Here is a 19,828-nt window from a genome sequence, read left to right as displayed (position 1 = left end):
TTACTTACAACCCGTAGAGTATTATTCTGAGCTCGCAATCCAGGTGCTCCCACTCGCCTTGCTGCAGCAAGAGACTCTATAGGCCATTTCTTAATTGGATGGTTGGGCATTTTGATGTCTAATTTCTTGAGTTCTTCATACATTCTAAATATCAGCCCACTGTCAGATGTGGGGTCAGTGAAGTTCTTTTCTCATTCTGTAGGGTGTTGCTTTGACTTGTTGACCATGTCCTTTGCTCTAAGCATTGATGACCCAAAGTTACAGGGGAACTTTGGATGACTGTCCATGCAAACAGCTGTTTCTGTCATTTCCAGAATTTTAAAAGTTGCTTACATTGCATTTCCTGTTTACTTAGGTAACACTATGTTGTTCTGAGATCTTAGATGCAGTTGAAGACTAGATAGGTATAATTTTCATTGGTTATGATAAAAGATAAATTAGATATAATCCTTTAGACTCACAAATATAGGATACAAGATAAAATACATTCTTCAATTTTGTCAAATACAAATAGACTAGATATTTTAACTCTAATTGTTGCTTGATAACTGTTTTGTTATATGTGATATTACTATGCTAAGTTTAAAACCTTCCTTTTTGATTAGAAAGAAAAGGCGAAGTGTGTGGGATGTTGTTCTGTAAGCTGTGAATAAGTGTTGCTCTGATTGGTTGATAAATAAAGCTGTTTAGCCAATGGTGAGACAGAATAATGTTAGGTGGAGCATTCCAACTAGAGAGAGAGGAAGTAGAAAGGCAGAGCTGTAGAGATGCTGCTAGCCATCACCAGAAGAAGCAAGGTGTAAAGTACCAGTAATACACAAGCCACATGGCAAAGTATAGATTTATAGAAATGGGTCAATTTGAAATGTAAGAGCTAGCTAGTGAGAAGCCTGAGACATTAGGTCACATAGTTTGAAAATAATATAAGCCTCTGTGTGGTTTTTTTGTGTCTGAGCAGCTGCGAGCCCAGGAGGGAGCAGAGAAAACTCCAACTACACTCAAGAATTGCTGGATTCCTGTAACCTCAGTACTCCAGAGGCAAATGCAGGCAGATTTCTGTGAGTTAGAGGCAGCCTAGTCTACAGAGTGAGATGCAGGACAGGCACCAGAACTACACAGAGAAACACTGTCTTGGAAAACAAAAAGATTCTATGGCTGGGACAGCTGAGACATGGTGGCTAAGTGACTTGAAATATATATATATTCCTTACCATGTATACCCCTGGCTGTATTGGAACTTGCTGTATGTACTTTAGTAGCACTTTCTAAAACCAAAATTAGGTTTTCAGGTGGCAAGGGCTCTTGGCACAGCATTCCTGACTACCATAAAACTGGTATCCCCTTGGTAAATAGTTCTTACTCCTTTCTCCAGCTTCAATATGCCAGACATCACTTCACTGATGTGCCAGGATACTCTTCCTCCAGAGTCCTCCACAGCTTTGGACAGTCATGCATTCTTAAAAAAAACACCTAAATTCCTTCACAACACACTGTCTGTTCCATGTCAAGAGATGTAAGAGATGAAAGCCTTCATACCTTTCCAGTGGACCTTTGATACAGTCTCATGACAACAAATTGACAAGTGTGGCCAGCTGGGGACACTTTTCTCCAAAATTAACATGTATATTACCAGGGTGTTCTGTTAAAAGCCACCTCTGAGAACTCTAAACTTATTATCTGGTAAAAAAGAATGTTTGATTGACTCCAAAATCACAAACCCATGTCATGGCCCTCTTCAGTGTGCATGTATGAGTCCTAGAAGATGACTGTGTTGCTGATCAAGACATTTAGAGTAGGCTCCCTCTGGAATAGCTCCTGGCACTGTATAATCCATTATCTGCTTTTGCTTTGAGTGTTTTTTCACAGCAAACAGAAAGGAAACTAGAATGCCTTCCTCGTACAGCAGAGGGCAGTGTGCAACTGGTAACCAGAAAGGAGGCCTCTAGACCCAATCTGAGGCTGACTCAGCTGAACTGGAGGGAAGCTCTAAGATGACAGAGGACTTTGTGTTTGGTTGTCACCTTTAACCTTTTATTTGTAAGTTTATAGTGGATAATAGAGTTCAACATGAACAGAGAGAATGAAAACATGCTAGAGAAGGAAGTAATGGAATATGGCAGCTGCTACGTGTGTGTGTGTGTGTGTGTGTGTGTGTGTGTGTGTGTGTGTGCTGCATGTGTGTACATGTACATTTATGCATGTGGATATGCATGTACTTGTGTGCTGTTACACATGGAGGCCATAATCTTCATGGCTTTTCCACCTCTTTCAGTTTTTTGTTTTGTTTTGTTTTGTTTTGTTTTTTTAGAATGGGTCACACCAAGTAGCATTGACTAGTCTGGTACTCACTTGTAGGCTGGGCTAGACTTGAACACATAGAGTTCTGTCTCTAGGATCAAAGGCATGTGCCTTCACACCTGGTCAACCTTAATTTTTAAGACAGTGTTCATCACTGAAACTAGAGCTCACTGATAGGCTAAACTGGCTGGTCAGTGAGTTCCAGGGATCTGTCTCTGCTCCTCCACCATTGGGATTTGAATACCGTAACATTATGCCTGGCTTTTAAGTAGGTGCAAGGGATCTGAACTCAGGTATTCCTACACCCGTGGTAACCACTTTACTGACTCAGCTGTCTCCCTCACTGACCCATCATACCAGGTCTGCATCATATATTCTTTTCACCATTTTCCAATGGTCTTATTTATGCTGTGTGCACCCTATGCCTTGGGTGGGCTGGAGACTCATGACAGCAGGGACCAGTGTCTTTTTATTAGCAAAGCAGATCCTCTAAAAGCATTCCTCTCACTAGACATTAGATGTTTGCTTCATTATTTTATTCCTTCTCACCTGGATAATGTTGTGCTTCCAGGATTTCAAAGCGTTACCCAAGGAAGCAAAAGAAAAAAATATCAGAAACTTGATAGTTTAAGATGTACCATTCTTCACCTTTGAAGGACTCTCTGAGGGTCAGTTTGATTTTCCTTCTGAGTTAGAAACAGGATCTGTCCAGGCGGTGGTGGAATACACCTTTATTCCCAGCACTTGGGAGGCAGAGCCAGACAGATCTTTGTGAGTTCGAGGCCTGCCTGGTCTACAGAGCAAGATCCAGGACAGCCACCAAAAGTACACAGAGAAACCCTGTCCCAAAGAAGCAAAAAAAATAAAAATAAACAGGATCTGAAGAAGCAGCTTGAGGTAAAGAGACCAGCAAACTGCTTTTACAACCCTGAGTTCTGCTTTATAAATGTGAGAAATCCTCACTGCAAGGCATCACTGCAAGATGGGGTCTCCTGGGGACAGCTGATGTAGTGACACTCAGTTGCTGGTTTTGTTGGTTAGCTAATGAAATTTTTCCTGCACATTATCCCACCTGCACTCCCATTCAGACTCTGCCTGTAATGATCATATCATGTCATGTTTCTCCTTGCGTGTGTGAAGAATCAGTCTGCTCTGTTAATGAATGATTAAAAGGTTGTGCTGTGTCCGAAACAACAGACTTGCTAATATATCAAAACCACTCTATAGAGGTGAAATAATGTTGATTACAAATTATAGGATGAAATTTTACTTTCACATCTCATATTTATTTTGCATTTCTTTCTTGTTTTTTTGTTTTGTTTTCTTTTTTGTTTTCAAGACAGGGTTTCTCTGTGTAATAGCCCTGGACATCCTGGAACTCACTCTGTACACCAGGTTAACCTCTAACTCAGAGATCTGTCTGCCTTTGCCTTCTGAGTGCTGGAATTAAAGACATGCATCACCACTCCCAGCCTTGCATTTCTTTCTTAACCCCCTATATCTTCCACATTAAAAAAATCCCATCCTTTGTTCAATTTTAAATATCAATAAAATCCACTGTGTCAAAACAGTTACATCCAAATGGAATAGTGCTGACCTGGCTGTATTCGATCTAGATGCTGTTGGCACAGAGGGAGAAGAGAAGTGTAAGACCACGAAATCTGGGTAGACTATCCTCAGCCACTTCAACCTGTAATGTGATGAGTGTGGATACTGAAGTACCATGATTCAGGCTAGTCTTCTGGCTTTGCCCATTAGACCTCTTCTGTGTATTCATAGAGAGCATTTGTCTTGCTGCATTTTATTTCATCTTGTTGGGTGACTTTAGGAAAGTTTACCTCTCTCTTTAACTTTGCCCACATGCAACACGGGGGTATTGAGGCATTCTTGCTGGGCCTGGACAGGACCTAGTACTTGGCAGAGCAATGAACCATATATGTTTCTGTTCCTCAGACCCTGAAATCAGAAGTTTACCCCCCATCTTGCATATAGGACATTAAAGGTGTTGTCTCCAAGGGCAGGTGATCTTGTACCTATTCCAAAGAAGTCAGCAGTCTGAAGTACCTTCAGAATGCTGGAAACAGCCTGCAGTTGTAGGGAGAGCTACGTTTCTTTCTCTCAGAAAACTTCTTTAGGCTGCATGTGTTTGCCCGTGAGCCCAGTATAGTGGACCAGGAAACCCTGCTCCGTGCACCTAATGGATATCCTAGTCACTGGTCCATCTCCCACCATGGACAGCTGCAGGGATTGTCAGCTTAGGGTGCCTGTCCCTCAGCAATGCCTGCTGGAGCAGCCCCAGAAGACAAGACCAAACTCATCCTCAGCAACCTAGCAATAGGAATCCACTTTGCTCATGGTACCTAAGGCAATCCATGGCTGTGAGAAAGGACAAAGGCCACAGCCTTAGCCAGGCTGAGGCAGCCATCTGCCTTTCAGAGTGTGGAGTCTAAGGCGTGGTAGGAGGGCTTTTCTCAGGCTTCATATAGGCAGTCTTTAGCACTACAACATTGCTGTATAGTTTCCTTGTGAAGACTTGGTTCATAACTGTTACTGAGAATTCTGGGTCTGGAAACAGCAGGCTACTGTGTCAGTAGGTGTGCACAGAGGCTGACTTTAAGCCTTGTGACCCCTTACAAATCTAGGGCCAGCCAGCCTTGCCATGGTGGAAACTAAGGAGATTCTTAGAGTGGGACTACACACCGTTCCCCAGTCTCTGGAACCTCAGATCCCACAACAACTCATGTGCACGCACAACAGTCCTGCCAGAGGGAGTGTGATCCCTGGTCCTTGGGTTATCTGCCTGGAGTTTGTCAGGAATGCTGCTGGCAATGTGATCTGAGTCTCCACAGCCAATCTCTTCTGTCCTCTGAGCTGGGGGGCCTCTGCCTGTTCACTGGGCACACCCACATGGCAGGTCACCCAACTCTTCAGTTCCTATTAAGTTTCCAAACTCTGGGACCAGGGTAACTAGAAGGAAACAGGGTCAACTTTTGAGGCTGGGAGATGGAGAGGAAATGTCTCAACAATCTAAGTGTATCGACCAAGTAAAGTCTACATATGGAGACTCAAGAGGATCTCAGAGGTACTCCCAAAGTCAGGTGCCCTCTCCAACCTCAAATAGCACCCATGCCTCAGTTTATGCATCTCTTAGATAGGAATGACAGGAATTAGCATCATTTCCCACTGAAGCATTGGTGTTTAGAATACAGCTGGTCTTTCTCTGTCAGCCTGGCCATGTGTCTGGACTAACACACTGAGGAGGGTATCAACAGGGATTTTGCTTCTGTCCAGCTGGGCTGTAGGAGCAGCTGGCCATGGAATGAATCCTGGAAGGCTGCTTTCCTAAGTTACTGGCTGCTAAGTTGAGTGGTCTCTTTATTCTACCCAGATAAAAATAGTGAGTAGGCAAGGAAAATCAATTGCTACTGGGTTAAACACTGCGCCATCATGGGAGAGAGAACAAGAGACTGTCTTCCTGTAGACTCACTAACAGCATAAGCAGCCTGTTCACATCATCCAAAAATAAATATTTGGCACAATTACAGTCTTGTCTCTTAGCACCTATCCTAGACCAATCCTAGCCTTTCCCCTTCAGCAACAATCATAGCTCTGCTAGGCCTCCTGGGGAAGTTCTCTGCCCTCTTTGCTGGGTGGGAAAAGTTTCAAGGTCTTTTATAGTTTGTTGAGGTTGATAGCATGGGAGAGTCTAGTACAAAGTGTCCCAAGCATTCCTTGTGGAGTCTGCAACTTGAGGAACCAGGGCAATCACCTGTGATCCTTTCATAGTTTTCTCTCAGTGTCCTTTGATCATTCAAGGATGCTGAATTGGCATGAAGCAACTCCTCCTGGCTTTCTGATAGTCCATTCCTTCAAGGATGCCTAGGCAGTATGAGAGAATCCTGCAGTTGCTGCTTAGCATCAAACGGTCCCGTTTTCCAACTTCTTTGCTTCCCTTCTAGAAAACAAACATTAGACAAGTACAAATAACCTAAGTTTAAAGACCTTACACTTACTAGCACCCATTGAGCAATGGATTGTAATATTGCCTCAGCAGTGCTTTAAGACACCTGTCCATTGCCTTGGGGAGATAAGCCACCTTAACTAGATCATGTAAGTTCAGACTATTTTGTGCTCTTCTTATGCCTGGATGCCACTCTGCCCTTCAGGTCAGACTGAAAACTCCAAGTCCATGTTTCCATGGGGAATGTCATTGTCTTGGGAAGTCCCTGCCTATAGAGACATATGTTTGTGGAAGGTCTAGAAAGATAATGGGGTCTGCTTGGGTCTTTGGTTCCCTCCAGGCTGCTAGGAGGATGAGATGCAAGCAGCTCATATCCAAGGAGGTTTCATTGAGAAGAAGGCCCAGAAACCTGCCCTGGTGAATGTGTTCAGACAAGCATCTTGGAGTGGGTGAAGACTGAGTATATGGGAGCCTGCTGACTAGTGTGCTTGGTGGTCTGTACCTTCTTTCTGCGATGGTGCACCTAACGGTAGGAAATCAAAACATGGTAGAATCCAGTTGAAGAATCAAAACACCCATATTTCAAACAAGTCTTTACACCAAGCTTGAAATAGGCTTGAGATTTGAAATTCTCAGAGATGCTGACATAGATCCCAGGAACTCAAAAGTACAAAGTGTTTGAAGGACTATCTGGTAGCAACTGATTAACCACAGAATGCCCTAATGCCAGAGAAGGTCAAAAGTACAAAGACCACAAGATTATAGGAAGAAGCAAAGGACTGGAAAAGGCCACAGAAATCCACAAAGATACCTCCACTGTAGACTACAGTCAATGGTCAAGAGAAAGCCTAAACTTACCTACTCTGTTGATCGAATGGCCAAACACCCTAACTGTTGTGCTAGAAATCTCATCCAGTGACTGAGGAAAGTGGATGAAAAGATCCATGGCCAGGCCTCATGTGGAGCTCCAGGAGTCCAATTGGCTAGAATGAGGAGGGATTGTATGAGTGAGAATTGTTGAGACCAAGATTGGAAAAAGCACAGGGACAAATAGCTGAATTAATGGAAACACATGTACTATGAACCAATAGCTGAGGAACCCCCAACTGGATCAGGCCCTCTGGATAAGTGAGACAGTTGATTAACTTGAACTGTTTGGGAGGCACCCACGCAATGGGACCTGGACCTGTCCTTAGTGCATGAGCTGGCAGTTTGGAAACTGGGCCTAATGCAGGGACACTTCACTCAGCCTGGGAGGAGGGGACTGGACCTGCCTGGACTGAATCTACCATGTTGAGCTGAATCTCAGGAGAGTCCTTGCTCTGGAGGAGATGGGAATAGGAGGTGGGCTGGGGGAAAAGCAGGGTGGGGGCGTGAGGGGGAGGACAGGGGAATCCATGGCTGATACGTAAAATTAAATTATAAAATAAAAAACGTATAAATTCAGGATGTTTGAAGGACTATCAGACAACAATTTATTAACCACAGAATGCCCCAATGCCAGAGGTAGTCTATAAATTTTGACAGACAACCAGTCAAAATTGCCAAATCGGGTAACAAAGAAATTGTAGAAGGTCCCTAAAACTTTAGCTAATCAGAATAGTATCTGTAGTAGCACCCCTAACTGGTGTATCCTTGTGATTTTTGCCTTTCAAAACTCAGCTTGTAGAGGGGTGGGCACCTCCTCTAGCCTCCACTGCATTAGGGTACTTGATTAGGTCCTTAACACGGTGCTTGAACTGCTCCAATAAACCTTGCTTTTGCATTTTGGTGATTCTTGTCTCTGGTGGTCTCCTAGGGGGTCCTGTGCCCAGGGCACAAGACAGTGACACAGAGAAACCCAAGTCTGTGGAGTTTGAGGGCAAAGACAGAGAAACCCCACACAAGCCTCCACTGTGGTTCCAGAGCAGAATGAGGACTGAATTTGGCTTTCCTTTCAGTGAAGAAGCATCAGGAACCTCTCATTGCCTTTGAGCCTGAAGTCCTGCTCCAAATCCTGACTGAAACAGGTAAAGAACTCTGAAGAACTCTCAGGTAGAGATCAGGCCCTGGCAGATGGCTTGGCTGGATGGGGATATTAGGAGTAAAACTAGCCCCCAAGGGATATTTTCCAGTAGCAGGAGTACCCCCAACAGAGATCTGAGTTCTGCAGCAGCAGCTGAGTCTAGACACCATTGAAGGAAGCCACACCTTCAAGGCATCAGCCTCCCAACCTTAGCAGGCTGTGATTAACAGCTCTCAGAGACAATCAATTGCTATGTCCAGGGGAAGATTGTGGCAATCAGGAGCACACAAAAACAAAACAAAACAAACAAACAATAACCAAAATCTGGCCAGGGAACAAAAGTGAGAAGGGACAGCACACACACACATATCTTTGATGCTTCCTTTCTGACCAATCCTAGCCAATTCCCACACCTATTGAAAACAAACACATTGCACTGTGTTGGAGCATGCCTTTAATCCCAGCTCTTGTAGGCAGTGGCATGCTGATTTCTGTGAGTTTGAGGCCAGCCTGGTCTACAGAGCAAGTTCCAGGATATTGAGGGCTGCAGAGAAACTGGCTTTCTCAAAACCAAACCAAAACAAAACAAAATAAACAAAAACCCCAAAACAGCAACAACAAAATCCCACAGGGATGCTTGGTTGAACTCTGAGTGGCACCTGGCTCCTGGCTCTGGTTTGGAGAGACTTCAGAACCCAAATTTCAACTGGAATCCAGTTCTTAACCAGCTCTTGTCTCTGACTGGGGTCTTGGATCCTAGAAGGTCATCAGAGAAGATTGCTCCCCAGGCCTGCTAGGCCTCCTGGAGACAGACTCACTGGAGATCATACTCAGATAAGGGGAGTTCTTCCAGTTCCCACTACTGATCTGAGAGTCATTGCTTTTGCTTTGAGATCCACTGTTTGGGCCACAGCCTTGGAGACTTGGTGCTTCAGCTGCAAGCAGGGCAATTCCTCCAACATGGGAGATCTACCTCTTGTGATACCCAGTGGCCTGCTCTCTGTAGACTTGCTCTGCAAGGGATCTTCCCAGTTGGCATACTGAGAATCCAGTGAGCTTACTACTGTGACACTGGTTGATGGTGCTTGGCTAGCACCCTGAAGCCTGCTGAAAACTTAGTGCTGAAATACTACCAATATCTCTCCATCACTTAGCTTCCTCTTTCTACTTCCCCAGTTAAGTGTCCACTCTTCTGTCTTGCTTTGTTTTTACCCTTCACTGACTGTTCACTTTATTCAGAGGGAGAGGGAAAAACAAGAAATAAAGCTAAGAATAGACCACCTCAGGGAAATGGAGTGGTGAAATATCATGATCCAGCTGACCAATGTTGGGGTGGTGACATCAGGGACTTGTGGAGCCCACTGCTGTTTCAGGACTGTCAAATGGGCCCAGGAAAGGAGTCAAGAAGCCTGTAGTGCTAAGGACTCCAAAGGGCACTCAGTCATGCTCACAGCATATCCCTATCCTGCTGCACAGTCTTCTGAATTCTCAGTGTCCTCTCTCCTGGGCCTTGCTGGCTACCCCCAGCTCCAACCTCTTTCTTTGGGCCTCATTTTTTTTTTTTTGGTTTTTGTTCTGTGGGGTCCAAGAGCACGCGCCAGGGCAGACAGCTAAATCTGAACAGGACTCCTAAAGGTAAGATTCAGTGTTCTTCCCCCCAACCCCACCCCATACCTGGGCCTTACCCTAGCCCATTCTCATTTCAGAGACCAGTCCACTCGTGTAGGGGGCACACAGAAAGCCAATAGCAGTCTTGAAAGAGGAGGGTCTGAACCTTTGTGGCAGCAACCTGCTGTGAGCCCCCAGGGAACAGCCAAGTTGAGTGGCAGAACTATGAAGGAGCTCTAAGCCTCGAAAACAGTGAGAACCAACAAGGCAACCTCAACCAGGGAGGCCACATGAGCGCTTACAGCAGCCTGGTTCGTGATGGTGACCACAGCAACCAGGCTCCCATGGAGGCAGACCCAAAGGAACCTGCCATCTTGCTGGCTGAGGTTCCAAGGTGCCAGCCGAGCAGGTACCAAACCCAGTTCCACTTCACACAGTGGCAGATGCACGAAATGGAGACCATTTTCCACGAAACCCAGTACCCAGATGTGCGCACAAAGTATGTGGCTGGCATCAGAAGACACCCTGGCTTCCAGGAACTAGTGTTCATATTAACCTGGTTTTACCCCTTCTGGGCCCTGTCCTCCACATTTATTTACAAACCAGAGGTAGCTTCTTCCCAGCGATGGGTGTGGGGAAGTTGCTTTGTGGCATCAAGTTCAGTGCTTGAATCAAGGTTAGTGTTTTCATGTAGTGGTGGCATGAGACAGGTGCGCTTACTGCTGATGTCCTTCTTTATCTCTGTTCTCAACTGTGATGCAACATGGGTGAATTCTGGTGCTTTAGAATTCTGCAATGTTATGATTTGTCTGACAGAGCTCTAGAAGTTCATTCCTCTTGACAAACTGTACCAAAATTCCCTTCTTCTTCCTCCCCAGAACCTGATGTCTTCTTCCTTCCTGGTGTAAACAGTAGTGCTCTAAAGGCCTCCTGTGATAGAGGCCAATGTCCTATTTTGACTGATTTGTCATAGTTCTCAGGCTTCTCAGCTGTAGTTTCTGCTGATGTTCAGATCCCTTTGGGTCTGAATCTCACACTACTGTTTCAGCATACCCTGTCTTTTTTTAGAATCCCTCCTCTGAGAAGTTCAGTGTTGTTTTGTCTTGAGGCTATGGGGGTGGATTGATGTTACTTGGGCTGACAAAACCCACTTAAGCTCCAGGCTTCCTGTCTTGGCTGTGTAAACTCCAAAATGGAGTTACTGAATTGAGTCATTTTGTAAGCAATGCTTTTCCTCACATAGTCCATGAGTGGATATTTCCACACACAGTCTAGAAGCTCCTGTATTCTCTGCATCCTCACCTCTTGATTTGGTTAGATACCCCACTGGGTAAGAGACTGTGACAGTGTTCTTTCCAAACATTTTCCTACTTTGTGGTTGTCTTTGTCACTCTTGTTTGTCTGTGGTGAAGTTGAAGGCAGGGAATGTGTATGTTCCACAGGCAGTCCTCTACATCTAAGGCCACAGCCACCCATTCCTTGGTTGATACTAAAGGGGTGTTTGGTTTCTTTAAAAATAGACTTGCTTTGAAGACCTGGCTGAGAAAGACCTCCCAATGTAAACCAAGCTAATCTTTTTCTTCAGGCTATCCTCTCTCTGGTATTCAAGTACTTGGAATACAAACCTGATGCCCCTTGCCTTGGCTGCAGCCTCCTCTTACTAATCGAGATAGGGTCTCTCTACCTTCCTTAGGCTGACCTTGAACTTAAACTAGAGCCCACTCAGGCCTTATATTGAGACCCTACTGTCTTAGATTCTCAAGTAGTACAGGTCTCCACAATCAGTTCTGGCTACACACTCTTGTCCTATGATACACCGAAGATTATATTTTTGATGTGCTCTATTTTATCTCATTCCCCACCAACCCCTCTACCACCCACCCCTGCTCCTTCCTGGTCTTTGCATTAGGTACTAAACAAAATTTACAGGAAACAGAGTCAGGAAAATAAGATCCTGTCATCATGCAGCCTTTCCCATATTTCCTACATATTCCTATGCTTAAAATTTACATAACATCTCCATCATAGACTTCTGCCTTTGTTCTCATTTATAAACTGCTGCATTGAAATTATTTGTGTAAGCTAATTAGAGTCATCTAGACGATCACTATTCAACACAACACTGTAAATATTTTGATGATGTGAAAACCATGCCTGCCTTTATCAGTGACAAGTTCTTGAGGAGTTTATCAGGAAGGCAAAGAAGGTCACAAGCACACTGTTTCCAGTCACTGATATTTCTCATAACCTTGATGACTGATCATGTCACAGGATTCACTGGGTCAGACAGCATTCATCTTCACTGTTGGAATACAGCTCTCTGCTCACCCGACCCCTCTTCTGTGCAACAAGCAAGGCCCTTGGATCCCCAGTAGACGGAGGTACTGCTGCTTCCTAAGAATCCAGGAATTATCAGACTTCAAACATTCCAGGCTGGAGGAGGCTTACTTCTGTTTTCTGCTAACCCCATGCCAACAAGATATGTTTGTACACAATTTTAAAACTCATATCACTGGAATTTATAAGCAGAATACAGTCCATTCCCTCCTGATTACAGGAAAATGATTGCCTAAGAATAATAATGTGGTCTTTATTTTATTTTGTTTTGAGAGTGTGTTTTGTGTGAGGTGGAGCTTGACCTCTTCTCACCAAGGATGAGTGAAGTTCTGATCTTACCTCTAACTCCTGGGTGGTCAGATAACAGGCATGACAGAAAGGAACAACCACTTGGCTTTAGCAGTTCTAGTGATCTTCCAAGGCTTTCCGTGTGCCAGGGGAGCACTCTGCCAGTGGAGATACACTCTCATCCCTAACACAGCTATCTTTACAAAATTGACCAGAATTAGAAAGAAGGGCTCAGCTCCTGGAGACCTTGTCAAGTTATATAGCAAAGACGAGGGATCAGAGTCGTTTTGATTTTCATTTCCCAGATAATTAGGGATGTTGAGCAATTCCTTAAATGTCTTTCAGCCATTTCAACTTCCTCTGTGGAGAATTCTCTGTTTAGTTCTATAGCCCATTTCTTAATTGGACTGTTGGGCATTTTGATGTCTAATTTCTTGAGCTCTTTATATATTCTGGATATCAGCCCTCTGTCAGATGTGGGGTTTGTGAAGACCTTTTCCCATTCTGTAGGCTGTCGCTTTGTCTTGTTGACCATGTCCTTTGCTCTACAAAAGCTTCTCAGTTTCAACAGGTCCCATTGATTGATTGTTTCTCTCAATGTCTGTGCTACTGGTGTTATATTTAGAAAGTGATCTCCAGTGCCAACGTGTTCAAGAGTACTTCCTACTTTCTCTTTTATCAGGTTCAGAGTAACTGGATTTATGTTGAGGTCTTTGATCCACTTGGACTTAAGTTTTGTGCGTGGTGACAGATATGGATCTATTTGCAGCCTTCTACACATTGACATCCAGTTATGCCAGCACCATTTGTTGAAGATGCTTTCTTTTTCCCATTTTACATATTTGACTTCTTTGTCAAAAAATTATATGTTCATAGGTGTGTGGGTTGATGTCAGGGACTTCAATTCAATTCCATTGGTCCACATGTCAGTTTTTATGCCAGTACCAAGCTGTTTTTATTATGGTAGCTCTATATTAGAGATTGAGGTTGGGGATTGTGATGCCTCCAGAGGTTGTTTTATTGTACAGGATTCTTTTTGCTATCCTGGGTTTTTTGTTTTTCCATATGAAGTTGAGTATTATTCTTTCCAGATCTGTGAAGAATTGTGTTGGTAATTTGATGGGAATTGCATTGAATCTGTAGATTGCTTTTGGTAAGATCGCCATTTTTACTATGTTAATCCTGCCTATCCATGAGCATGGGAGATCTTTCCATTTTCTGACATCTTCTCCAATTTCTTTTTTCAGGGACTTGAAGTACTTGTCATATAGGTCCTTCACATGCTTAGTTTGAGTAACCCCAAGGTATTTTGTATCATTTGTGGCTATTGTAAAGGGTTATGTATCTCTGATTTCCTTCTCAGCCTGTTTGTATATTGTATATAGGAGGGCTACTGATTTTTTGAGTTGATCTTGTATCCAGTATGTTGCTAAAGGTTTTTATTAGCTGTATCAGTTCCTTGTTTGAATTTTTGGGGTCACACATGTATACTATCATGTCATCTGCAAATAGGGAGAGCCTGATTTCTTCCTTTCTAATTTGTATCCCCTTAATCTCTTTGTGTTGTCTTATAGCTCCGGCTAGAACTTCAAGTATTATATTGAATAAGTGTGGGGAGAGGGGACAGCCTTGCCTTGTTCCTGATTTTAGTGGTATTGCTTTGAGTTTCTCTCCATTTAATTTGATGTTGGCTGTTGGCATGTTATAGTTTGCCTTTATTATGTTTAGGTATGTTCCCTGTATTCCTGATCGCTCCAAGACCTTTATCATGAAGGGGTGTTGGATTTTGTCAAATGCCTTTTCTGCATCTAGTGAGATGATCATGTGGTTCTTTGAGTTTGTTTATATAGTGTATTACATTGACAGACTTTCATATGTTGAAACACCCTTGCATCCCTGGGATGAAGCCTACTTGATCATGGTGGATAATTGTTTTGATGTGTTCTTGGAGTCTGTTTGCCAGAATTTTATTGAGTATTTTTGCATCAATGTTCATGAGGGAGATTGGTCTGTAGTTCTCTTTATTTGTTGCATCTTTGTTTGGTTTAGGAATCAGGGTAATTGTAGCCTCATAGAAGGAGTTTGGTAATATACCTTCTGCTTCTATTGTGTGGAACAATTTAAAGAGTATTGGTATTAAGTCTTCTTTGAAGATCTGGTAGAATTCTGCAGTGAAATAATCTGGTCCAGGGCTTTTTTTGGTTGGAATATTTAATGACTGTTACTGGTGCATTGAAGGAGAAACAGTGAGTTTTCTGGAAAACATTAAAATAAACAAAGTAGTTAAATATAGCTTTAAAGTTAACATAGCTTTAAACACAATGATATTCAATTTATATTGTTAGGAAATATAATGTCATTTGCATAAACTGAAGTTAGTGAGCAATATTAGATTAAATGATGGTTTGGCGGCAGTAAAATAACCTGTGGGTAAGGAACTCAATGCAAGTTAATAGTAGGGGACATAGCAGAATTCATTACTGATATACTAAGGAGAGGTGATGATTTATAAATCAGTATTGCTTAACAACGCTCAGTGTTACACTGTTTTAAACACTTATTCTCATTGCTTGTGTCTTATTTAGTCCTCCATAAAAACATTATTTTAAGAGGAAGAAATAAACTTCAGAGGGAATGTCCCTTAATCTTATGTAGTCAGAAATGGAAACTCCTTTACTACACACACCATAGATTTCTGTAGCTTGCTGGTACACTTTAGAAATGCCATTAATTTAAATTATAAACACTTATTAGTGAGTAATATTTAGGGATACTCAATTCTGTTTTACCTTTCTTTTGAGTTTACAGTATGATCAAAACATTTCTCACTTTCCTTTCCTCCCTCCAAACCCTCACATATACCGGTACCTCTCCACTTTCCTTCAAATCCATGGCCTCTTCATTCACTAATTGTGATTGCATATATGTATAATTTTGTTACTCAGAGTTCTAACTGAAATGAAAGAAGGCGGGCTGGGCATTGGTGGTGCACGCCTTTAATCCCAGCACTGGGGAGGTAGAGCCAGGCAGATCTCTGTGAGTTCGCAGCCAGCCTGGGATACCAAGTGAGTTCCAGGAAAGGCACAAAGCTACACAGAGAAACCTTGTCTCAAAAAACAAAACAAAAAAAAATGAAAGAAGGCAAAGATTGATTAAAAATGGTTACCTTTTTAAGTTCAAAAGTTTAAAATTCAGAGAGCAGATAAAATGGGGTGATTATCATGGATTGGTTCATAATGGAGACATGACTGACAAATATTCAATAATGACTTAGGGTTCTCTAAAAAATAAAGTTACTGCTTAAAGATGTAATAGAGGTTTATATTTTACTCTTATTTTGCAATATCTTTTGATGCATTTCTAAGGTATGGCTAAACTCTATATACATCACAGAATTAGAATATATAGATATAGATATATAGATATGTAAAATGTTTGTTCTAAGCAAGTAAAACCGAACATTGTGATTATACTTTTTTATGATCTTCTATTGTAAAAAATGTAATGTATGTATATATGTATGTATGTATACATGCATTGCACAAAATACTATGAAATATGGCATATGCAAGAGAAGAGAGATAAAGGCATCAGTGTTCTATGAAGAAAATGAGTTAGGAAAATGTTATATCAACACAAATGTCTGGATTGTCTGTATTCCACATGCATACTAACTGCTTTCTTTCTTTTATTAGATAGAATGCTTCTGCCTCTGGATGAGATTTAAGAAAATACCCAATTTCACTGATGGAACAGAATTTATCCTTCTTGGGTTGACTAGTCGTCCTGAGCTGAAACTCCTCTTTTTTTTAGTTTTCTTGATGGTCTACATTGTCATTCTGCTTGGCAACATTGGGATAATTGTATTAATCAGGATCATCCCTCAGCTCAGCAGTCCCATGTATTTTTTCCTCCGTCACCTGTCTTTTGCAGATGTGTGGCTCTCTTCTAATGTTACCCCAAAAATGTTGGAAAATCTAGTGTCTGAAGTGAAAACCATCTCCTACCCTGGGTGCATAGTGCAGTGTTTCTTCTTCATTACCTTTGTCCATGTGGAAGTCTTCATCCTGGCAGTGATGGCATTTGACAGGTACATGGCAATTGGCAAGCCTCTGCTCTATAGCAGCAGAATGTCTTGGATTGTGTGTATATGACTGATCTCTTTCCCTTACATCTATGGCTTCTTTATCAGTTTAATCTCTACATTGTGGACTCATGGTGTGTACTTCTGTGGGAACATTGAGATTAACCACTTCTACTGTGCAGACCCAGCTCTCATCAAGATGGCTTGTGCTGGGGCCTTCATTAAAGAATACACCATGTGCACCTTAGCGGGTCTCAACTTCTCTTACTCCTTACTGGTTATTATTGTCTCTTATATATTCATCCTTATTGCCATCATAAAGATGCATTCTGCAGAAGGAAGGAGATAAGCCTTTTCCACATGTGGCTCCCACTTGACAGCTGTCACCATATTTTATGGAACCCTTTTCTTCATGTATTTCAGAAGCCCAACTGAGGAATCTGTGGAGCAGGGGGAAATGGTAGCTATGTTTTACACCTCAGTTATTCCTATGTTAAATCCCATGATCTACAGTCTTAGGAACAAGGATGTCAAAGAAGCCATGAGCAAGGCCATCACTAGAGCAGTTTCAGAAAAATAGAAGATTAAACTGTACAATGATACTTAATGTTCATAAGAAAACATTTTGGATTGTGTTGAATTTATTTTCATTTTCATTAAGTATAAAGTTTTGTTTGTGAATCTTTAAAATAATAGTTGCTCTTCTTTGATGTTTTCTTACATTTATTTCATGTTAAAAATAGAAAAACAGTGCATAGGCTAGAAAAGCATGCTGAAAAGGGCTCTGGATCATGGTATATAAGTCATTAAACACCACCAACATCATACACACACATTTAGGCTTCTAACAGATTTCAAATTTAATAGGTAAATTGAATGCTGAGGGCCATGGGGTGACAGCAGCTGACAATTAGTGTCTGACAAGGATACCCACCAGACGTATAATCCCTGATGTAGAGGGAGCCCCACCTAGCAAAGCTGTGGGGTTTTGGGCTGTGGAAACAAGTTCTTTTCTGTTTGTAACTTTCTCAGGTGCCACCACTATGCTTCCTGGTGGTGCCAAACACCATTTAGTTAAGTAGTTGCTTGGCTATAGAAACTGTGTGACAAAGTTTCAATTTCTGGTTGAGTGAATACAGCTTCTCTTCCTCTGTTAGTTTCATTACTTAAAAAATAAAATCATTTGTATAGTGTGTTTTGGATTCAGTGACTTATTGTCTTTTGCCCTCAAAAGATTGATGGTCTGACATGGTCTGGGAAAGAAAATAAGATGAATAAATTAATTGAAAAAAGGAATATAAAACCTACACATTTGAAAGTATCAATATTGATGAAATGGCTGAACAGGATGTTATAACTAGATCCCAGAATGGAGATGAAGATCAAGATTGAGAAAGTAAACAAAAACAAGAAAAACACTGTAACATGAATCTTAAAAGGTCTTATTAATAAAATCAAACCTGGAGCCAGGTATTGGGGTGAATGTCGAAAGTTCAGAGAGACAGAACAGGCCACAGGTAACCTCACCTCGTCAGTCCCTCAGCTAGTCTTGTTTCTGCAGACTGGAAGCCTCTGAGTCCTCATCTGGAATGAATCTCAGCTGAACTGCTGCTAAAAGCCTAAAAGCTTAACTAGCTCTAGTTCCTGGTCCTCATGCCTTATATACCTTTCTGCTTTCTACCATCATTTCCTGGGATTAAAGGTGTGTGTCACCATGCCTGGCTGTTTCAAGTGTGGCTTTGAACTCCTAGAGATCCAGATGAATCTCTGCCTTTGGAATGCTAGGATTAAAGGTGTGTGTGCCACCATTTTCTGGCCTTTATATCTAGTGGCTGTTCTGTTCTCTGACCCCAGATAAATTTATTAGGGTGCACAATATTTTGGGGAACACACTATCACCACAACCCACAAATGAGTTTGGGAACATTTTCTGCTTATTTTGTAGTGAAGATATTAGTGCTTTTATAGATATAAAATGCAAATTTCAAAACTAAGAATGAAGAAAAAGAATATGATTTCACATTATGAGTTAATCATTAGAAAAATTATAAAATTAAGAAAGATAGGAACTTTGAAGAAATTATTTAGACATATAAATTAAGATACCTGTAAATGTTTAAAATAGATTATAGTATAATTTGATAAGAATTTTTGTTTTGCTTGTTATAAGTTAAAAATTAGTTTTTTAGATTCTAATTATCTGGCAATGGTGACCATGAGGAAATATTAAAGGTCTGTCCTTCATTTCCCTGCTTACATTTTGTCTACTTGCTCCAGGAACTGTGATCATTAAATTTTATGATTATGACTTTTTAAAGATCTTTTGATTCGTGTTGAGAAAATAGTCACAGATTAGATATTTTTTGAAATGCAAATATAGACTGATGTAATCATTGTTGTAAGACATAAAAAAATAAATTCTGTGGCCTGTGGGAGCCGGTTTTCAGGTTCCTCATGGCTTTATCCAGCAGGTCTGCATAGAGGACTATTAGGACCACGGGCCTGAGTACAGAAGTCTGAGATGGTCAGCACTTGGCTGTGCTGGGGGAGGAGGTCTTTTGCTCCACCCCTTGTCATCTATATAAATACCCTGGGGCAGAGACAGTCAAGGCCAGTTGGAAAAGGTTCCAGGCCCTCGCGAGACTATCCTTTATTTTCTCTCTGTTTATCTCTGCAATATAAATTCTTCTATCTAATATTTCCTGCTGTTCACTCTCAAGAAAACTCCCGGGAGTTGTGGGGTTGGTGGGTAAACGCCCCACAGTGGCCCTGGGAAGAGAGAGATATACATAATATATTCTCTCCTATACACTACCTACCAAGCACAGGAAAACATAAAATATTATTAGAGGCTCAGAAAAAGATTCAAACTGCTGTCCTGTACAACTTGTTTATATCACCTATAACGTTCACCCTTATCAAGTCCTGATTGCTTCTAGAGCTTGTGCCCAGCAGCTTCCCTAACAAGAACAGTTGTGGGGTGCTTTCCAAGCCCTTTGGTAGTGTGTTTTATATCTCTGTGTACACATTTAGCTGTGGATTTCTGTTTAAGCTGTATAATGCTGATTAACAGAAATATTAGCAGAATATTCTTTACTGACACAGGAAAGCAACAATATTCACAGTCTCAAAGAGAGCCTTTTACACATTTTGCAAAGACCTTGAACAAGTACAAAACAGATTAAGCTTTGCCTACAGAATATACACAAAGACTAATTCCTGGGTGTAGTTTATTGCTAAATCAAGG

General features: G+C 41.8%; 1 pseudogene; it reads left to right on the top strand.

The window, feature by feature from the left end:
• The first annotated feature begins 10,162 nt into the window (after positions 1-10,162).
• On the top strand, positions 10,163-17,161 carry LOC118574028 (annotated as a pseudogene).
• Positions 17,162-19,828: the final 2,667 nt, after the last annotated feature.

The sequence above is a fragment of the Onychomys torridus genome, chromosome X, assembly GCF_903995425.1.
Source record: "Onychomys torridus chromosome X, mOncTor1.1, whole genome shotgun sequence".
NCBI lineage: Eukaryota > Metazoa > Chordata > Mammalia > Rodentia > Cricetidae > Onychomys > Onychomys torridus.
Note: the sequence above shows the minus strand (reverse complement) of the source record. Positions and strands in the feature narration are given on the sequence as shown.